Source organism: Marmota flaviventris, chromosome 1, assembly GCF_047511675.1.
Source record: "Marmota flaviventris isolate mMarFla1 chromosome 1, mMarFla1.hap1, whole genome shotgun sequence".
NCBI lineage: Eukaryota > Metazoa > Chordata > Mammalia > Rodentia > Sciuridae > Marmota > Marmota flaviventris.
In genome coordinates, this window is record NC_092498.1 from 7394778 (window position 1) to 7402813 (window position 8036).

An 8036-nucleotide genomic window follows, 5' to 3' on the forward strand; every position below is an offset into this window, starting at 1 on the left:
ATAGCTATACTGTAACAGGGGCTACGAGGAAAGTGCTGCTATGAGCATTCTTGTGCATTCATAGACAATCTCTGAGGTCTATATCTAGGAATAACAGTAAGTAACAGGGTACTCATATTGCTAAGTAATAGGGTACTCATATTTTTTAACATTAAAAATGCCAGACAGGTGTCTAAATTGGTTATACCGGATTCCACTATCACCACTAGGTTGAGAATTGCTGTGGCTATACATCCTCATCAACTCGTGGAATTCTTAGTTTTTCCCATTTCAACTGTTCTACTGAGACTACAGTGACATCTCCCTGGCAAGCAATGATATTTGACATCTTTCCATATGCTTAATAGAGAAAAGGTTTATTTTGCCTCATAGCTTCATAGGTTCAGCCCATGGTGCACTAATTCAATTGCTCTGAACCCACAGTGAGGCAGAACATCATGGTAGAACAGTGTGGTAGAGGAGTACTGCTCCCTACATAGAGGCCAGGAAGCAAAAAGAGAGGGGAAGGGACCACAGGGAAGATAAACCCTTCCAGAGTAATCCCCACAGTGATCACCTCCTCCAGCCATGCCCCATCTGCCGACGGCTACCACCCAGTCAGTCCATTCAACCCAGGACGGATTGATTAGGTTACAGCTCTTATGATCTAATCATTTTAGGGACTTTCAGGGGATGCATCATATCTAACCAAAACAAGCCACACCTTGTCCCCCAAAACTTATGTCCACCTCAAAGTAAAAAAAACTTCCGATAGTCTTAACAGTTCCAGAATTGCCCAAAACTCCAAATCCAAAGTCTTCTCTGAGACTTAAAGCAAACTCTTGGCTATGAGCCCCTGTAAAAATTAAAATCAAGCGATACAATCACCAGAGTAAACATCTCATTCCAAAAGGAAGAAACAGGAACATACAAAGAAGGGATGAGATCAAAGTCAGGCCAAACTCTAGCCAGGATTTTTGGTTCCTTTTTATTCTCCCAACGTTTTTGTTTAAGACTTGCACTATGCGGGGTAAAAATGGGAGTTCATAACCCACTTGAATCAAAGTGTGAAATATGATATATCAAGAACTATGTAATGTTTTGAACAACCAACAATAAAAAAATTTAAAAAAAAAAAAGACTTGCACTATTTCTTTCTAAAACATTTAGTATAAATGAATGGAAGCTTCAATCTAGAGTTTTTGCTATTTTATGACAAAAAAGATAACAATATGATTTCAATTTCAATCTTCAACAGTTTATTCATTCTTTCTATTTCTTCTTGTGTTGATCCAACAAGAACAATTTAGAGGAGGAAAAGTTTATTTCAGCTGTGGTTTCTGAGTTGGTCAGCCAACTCCATTCCTCTGGGTCCAAAGTAAGGCAGAATAGCATGGGGTATGGTGTAGTACAGGGAAGCAGCTCAGGACATCACAATCAGGGAAGAGAGAGAACACCACTCACCAGGGGCAAAATATAAAACCCAAAGGCACACTACCAATGACTTACTTCCCTCAGTCACACCCCACCTCCCCAGTTACCACCCAGCTAATCCATATAGTAGATTAATCCACTAATAGCCACAGGATGTAGACAAAGATCAAAGTATAAGTGAATGGGATTAATTGGGAAGCAGTTGCAAACTGTGCATCATGGCATCTACAATTCCATGGATCTCCCTTTATTTCAAGAAAATATGTTCTTGGGCTGAACAGAGTTAGACACATCCTAGCAAGTCGGCCAGAAGATACATACCGCATCCTGTACTTACAGGCAAGTTTGGAAGGACCACATAACAGTGGAAGACTTCTGGGGAAGAAAAGGCCTATCAATAGACAAGACAGTGTGAAGCTTTGCCATCAACTCTTAGGAAGTAGATATGCTAGGACCTGCATAGCTCTGATACTGTATTTTCCATTGAACAAGATCAGTTCTGCTAAACTGACTAAAACAGATTAGTGAGAAGGGACAGAGAAGCAAGACCACCAAGCAAAGAGTTTCTCTGTCTTCATGCAAATTATATTTTTCTAAAAATCTCTCTATGCCATCTAATATTACAGTTTATTGGCAAAACTGGCCTGTAATATCCTTGTACCATCATTTTAACGTCATTGGAAACTATGCTAATGTATCCTTTCTAAAGAATGTCATGTTGGACTACTAGTATTTTCTTTTTTCACTTTGTTCTGAATTATCATTCTTATTTGTTTCAAAGAACAGCTTTTGTTTAATTGATCCTACCTTTATTTTCTATTACCTTAATTTATGTTTTCATTAATGAGTCTTTAATACTTTCTTCATTATTCTTTCCTAGGATTTAGTTTTACCATTCCATTTAAACCTTTTTTGAGATAAATTCTCAGTTTGTTAATTTTCACTCTATTCACATTATTATAGATGAATTAAGGCTATAAATTGTCCTCTAACTACTGCTATTGCCACAACTCACAAGTTGTAATATCTAGTATTTTCATCACCATCAGTTAGTAAAAAATATTTCCTAATGCCTACTATAATTTCTTCTTTGATCCATAGATTATATAGAAGTGTAATTTTAAACACATGAGAATTTTATAAATTTAAACACATGAGAATTTTATAAATCTTGTTGTATTTTCTAATTATGATGTTATTGATTTCCAGTTTAATTTTTTTTATTTATTTATTTATTTATTTTGCGGTGCTGGGGATTGAACCCAGGGCCTTGTGCATGCAAGGCAAGCACTCTACCAACTGAGCTAAATACCCAGCCCCAGTTTAATTTTATTTTGATCAGAAAATAATCTTTATGATTTTAATACTCTGGATATTCTAAGTTGCTTTATGGTTCAGTATAGTTATTTTATCAATACTTCATGTGCACTTGAAAAAAATGCATATTTTGCAGTTAAGTGCAAGACTCTTTACATTTCAATTAGGTCAGGTTTATTAATAATGTTTTTAAATATTTGGTATCATTTCACAAGACAGTTTTTAAGACTTCTCATATAAGGAATCCAATGAAGATTTGTCCATTTCTCCATTTTAGTTTGGTTTACCTCTGTTCAGTGTGTTTTGGGGCTGTAATTAGGTTTACCAAAATCAGAATTGCTGTTTCTTCATGGTGAGTTGACCTTTTTTAACAACAGAAAGACTCTTTCTCTTCTAAGTGTTAGTCAGCTTTCTATTACTGTAATAAATGCCCGAGATCACCGATTTTATTTTAAAAAGTTATTCAGGCTCATAGTTTTGTAGCTTCAGTCCCTGGCCACTTGGCCTTCTTGCCTTTGGACCCATAGCCAGGCAGCATATCATAACAAGGAACGCACAGCAGAGGAAAATCATTTACCTCATGGCTGAGACGTAACAAAAGAGGGGAAGAGGATGGGGCTGGGGTCAGGCTGTCCCCTTCAAGGACATACTCCACTGAAGGAGAGCCTCTCACTAGGCCCACCTCTTAGTTTCCACCAGCTTCCAATAGCACCATTCTGAGGACTAAGCCTTTAATAAGAGGTTTTCAGGGATGTTCCAGATTCAGACTATAGCACTTAGTAAAGCTTTTTTGCCTCAAAATCTATTTTGTCTAGTATTAATGAAACTACACTGCATGGCACCTGCATCTGTCTTTTTATTCTTAACATGTCTGAATCCTTGTTGTAGATGTGTTTTCAGTGAACAAGACACAGATGGTTGGTTTTTATTTTTTTAAACCAGCAAAATTCTTTTACCTGGTACATTTATGTTGGCGTATTTGGCATTGTTTTCGAGTGCTTTAAATACACACACACACTATAAAGCAATATTCTCATTAGCAGTATTGTTCTGATTCATAAAGTAAGACACTACAGAAGTTGGTCAACTTGTCAGAGGTGATCAGACTCATTCACCCGGCAACCATCCTGGAGGTTGTGCTTGGAATCAAAATCAGACACCCCAAGGAAGCTTTGGAGGTCTTCCTATTGCTGCCAGATGTGGGCAGGGTGCAACTCGTTCTCAGAACCCTGAGCACAGCACACTGCTGGTACCTGCTCAGCAGATGACGTTCAGCGATCAGTGACTGTAACTGAGGAAACCCTCCTGACATCCACAGCCTCCCTCAGATCTTCACCTCCTGACTGTGTTTGTCCTTGTTGGCATAGTCTCAGCCCTGTCCCCCATACTAGACTGCCAGTGAGGGACCCAGGAATGCAGAAACACAAATCATTACCCAGAGGCCAGCTCTGGGTCAAACCAAGCACCATTTCTCCCTGTGAGCATGGGATGAAGGTTGGGTGTGCAGGGGTGAAAGAGAAGGAGAAGGACAGGGTGATGGGAAGGGTACTCCAGGTGGCTTCTGAAACCTACTATGTGTGCACTGTGCTCATGAGGCAGGAGATTTCAAGTCAAAGTAGCCTTTGGGCTCTTGGCTGATTGTAGTGGAGTTGGGGATGTAGGCAGGCCCTATGCATGAAATGGATATCAGGGTTATATAGCTGTGAGAGAGGCTCTAAGGTGGTTTCCAAAACCCTCAATTAATTAATGGAGGGCGTGATGTTGGTCTCCCAATATCACGCCCTCCTAAGAAGTACTGGTTAATTTAGCTACCAAAATAGTAGATACATAAGGAGGCACTGGGATTTGAACCAGGAACCTCTTAGATCTGCCGTCAAATGCTCTACCCCTGAGCTATACCCCTACTTAAGAGGAACCTCTCATTAGCTCCTCTTTATCCAGGGCAGCACACCCAGGCTACTGTTATTTATAATGCAGTTTTCTATGCATGTTCTAACAACTGACAGCTTTCTCCACTGAAGTCTGTTCTCCTCTCTTGCATCTCCAACCTTAACTACTCCCCCTCAGCTCCTCTCCCACCTCAGTCTGAGCTAGTGGAACCACCTGTGCACCTGGAAAGCACACCTGATCCCAGTATTTCCCTAAGTCTACACACAGTGATCAGACAAGAGCTTCTGGTCCTAGTCCTCAATGAACCTCACACACGGCCCAGGGAGAGCCTCCTCCATACTCCAAGGCCTCAGGAGGGAGCTCATTATTTCACTCCATTATTCATTTCCTCAACACACAATCATCCATGATTGTACTAAACCTTGTCATCCATGTTGAAGTGAGAGAGACAGGAAAGACATTGTCCATGTTCCTCAAAGAGTCTTAATCTAAATATGAGAAAAGCCTAGGAACAAAATGTTTCCACAGATGTGACAGGAACCTAAGCAGAGGCCTGAGAGAGCAGGGAGAAAGGAGCCCCTGCCAGGCATCAGACTGGGCTTCCTGGAGAGGTGAGAAGGAGGATTTGCCTGAGGAAGAAGCTGGGCTCCTCAACCCCACACACCTCAGAAAGTTGAATGTCCATTCAATAAGGGAGCCTCATAATCACTGCCTTGGAGAAGAGCCTGTGACACTGGAGGAGAATGACCAGCCATGCCCTGGAGGAGCCTCTCAGCCTTCCCTCTGCTGTCTCCTTCTGAAGAGGAGGACATAAATGTAGCCTGAGCAGAACCCAGAGCACCAGGTGATCACATTGTGGTTCATGACTAGGACATGGCTGAGGTTAAGGACCAATATGGATGACATGGGCCATTATGTGATGCCTTGTTATTTACCACTTTTAAAAGAGATTCTTGCAAGGGGGCACCTGGATTTGAACCAGGGACCTCTTGATCTGCAGTCAAATGCTCTACCCCTGAGCTATACCCCCTGCTGCTTATGTTTGTATAATAAGCACTCTAAACCTGGATGGCCACACCCTGGATTCTTCACCTTGAGATGTGTCCCTGACAGTGTCACATACTCACTTCATCATATACTCCCTTCCTGCTTATGTAACTGCCTATATAACTGCTGGCCTCTACTATGACCAGCACCCTTCCCTCCCTAGTGCCCAGGTGAGGCAGTGACATTAAAATCATGGATGTTTATAGCTGGAACCTTCTTCAGAAGCCAATAGAGCTACTGAACTCAGAGCTGGCTGCTCAATAAACTCAAGGTAGGGCTACCTCTGAACATGTGCAAAAGTTCTAGTTCTCCCTTAAGAACTCTTAAACCAAACCCTCTGGGAAAGGGACATAGGTATCATGAGTGGCTCTGAGAAGTGCCCTGGGTGATACTGACTTACATTTTGGAGCTATTTATTTAATTTGTGCCTTTTCGTGGTATAGATCTGGGGTGGGAGGGGGGGCGGAAATGACAGTAGTTACAATTATGCCAAACAAAAGATATCTGATTGCTGACAAATCATAACTGGAGTCCACACCTAGAGCCTTTGGCACCAAATGCTCTGGAGCAGGGGATAAACTGCTCCTTTGTCTATCCTATTTCTCCCCTCATTTTCTTCATTTGCAGAATCTCTAAGTGTTCAGACAGAAGAAACCTGAAGACAGGACTCAATCCATAGAAGTAGGAGTCAGAGAGATCCACGGTCTCTAAAGCCATACAGAGATTACAATGCATTGTTAATGTGAAAGGAAGGGGCAGCCACTTCTTCACAAGGCTGGCACCTCAGGAGGTCTTTAAAATGTGCCCAGAGGGTTCCACTCTATCAAAGAAATAAAAATTTAAAAGGAAACCAACAAAGATAAATGTCCACCCAAGAAAAGTGATAGGAGACCGGATCAGGTCTGAAGAGTTTTGTGGGGAGGTCCCTCCCCAGGACTCTGGGAGGGTGAAACAAACTCACCTGCTCACCCTGTGTTCCCTCCTTGCAAGAGATTCAGAATGTGGGGACCCTAGGGGGTAAGGAAACTGTTTTCTACTACTGTGTTCAGAGATCAAAAATGAGGGTAGGTACGTAGGATCTGAATTTGAATCAGGCACCTGTGATCAGTCAAATACTTTTCTCAAAGAAACTGCTGCTGCTATGTCATCCTTAAGGAAAGGGAAGGTTCCCAAAAATTAGTCAAGATAAGAAAACAATGAGAGCCCAGACACATATCATCTTGAAGAACACTGGTTTTCTCTCAAGTTGCAGAAAATTAGGGCAAGTGAGTGTTATTTGCAGGCAGCGGCTTTCTTGCACACACACTTTCATGCACAGCACCATGGGGTGCTGGTCATGGTGGGACAAGGCCCACTAAGCTCATGGTTCTTCTGTAACCCAACCTACAAAACCCCTTCCCTGCAGTCACTGGTGAGATCAGAGCACCATGGAGAGGAAAGGGCTGGTCCTGGTGACTGCCCCTGGACAGAGCATCAAGAGGGATGAAGACGCTGCTTTCTAATGAAGCCTCAGAAGCACTGGGTGCAACAGAGGTGCACCTGCCCAGCCCATCACCAATGGACCTTCCCTGCAAGTATTTCGTGATAAACCTTCTATCTCATGTCTCATTTACCAGTGTCTTCCTTGGTCTCTGGCAACCTATACCACTGCCCTACGACAACTGGGCTGTGGATGTTTCAGTTGTTTAATGAGCATGTTTCAGTGCTGAGCTTTACTGCAGGCAGTCCAGGCCTTCCTATGGCCTCTACCACCCCCTCAGTCCTCTACACCTTGAGAGCTGGTCACCTCCTCCTTACCCACAACTCATCCCCCTCCCCTGACTGGGTCTCTCGGAAGCATCTTTCACCTGTGTTACACCACATCCAAGGGTTTTATAGTGTGCTGTTTACTCATTCAGAGTCAACTAGGAAAACCACAGATGCACCACACACACTAATGGGAGGCCCCTTCTCGAGCCCTGAGCTCCCCTTCCATCACCCAGAGGACACTCAATTGCCTGATCGGCTCTTTTCTACTCTGCTCCCCCAAATCTGAATTTCTACAATAAGCTGAAGTTTCCTCTCCCTTTGTACACTAGCTGGTGGGTACTGGGGAGGCAGGTGTAGGAATCATGGCTGTTAGGAAGCCACTTCACACGCCACCAGCTCAGTGGTTAAAACAAGTCCCAGGCCTGAGCCTGAACTCAAAGGCAGGGAAATAGGTCCTGTATCTAATGGAAGATCTGAAAAAAAAAATCTCATAGCAAAAGACCAAATGCAGGATAAGCAAGGAACTGGGCATTCAGACTCACCTACCACAGCCTGCCCTCTCGGTTAGACTCCCAGGCAAATATACTCACCTCTACCCCAAGCCCCAGAGGCCCATCCCA

The 8036-nt window shown here is 42.8% G+C and overlaps 1 non-coding gene across 1 annotated transcript; it reads right to left on the reverse strand.

Moving 5' to 3' along the window:
* Positions 1-5578: 5578 nt before the first annotated feature.
* Trnac-gca (transfer RNA cysteine (anticodon GCA)) lies at positions 5579-5650 on the reverse strand. The gene has a single exon. It is a non-coding gene; the product is annotated as a tRNA-Cys (tRNA).
* Between the last annotated feature and the right edge of the window lie 2386 nt (positions 5651-8036).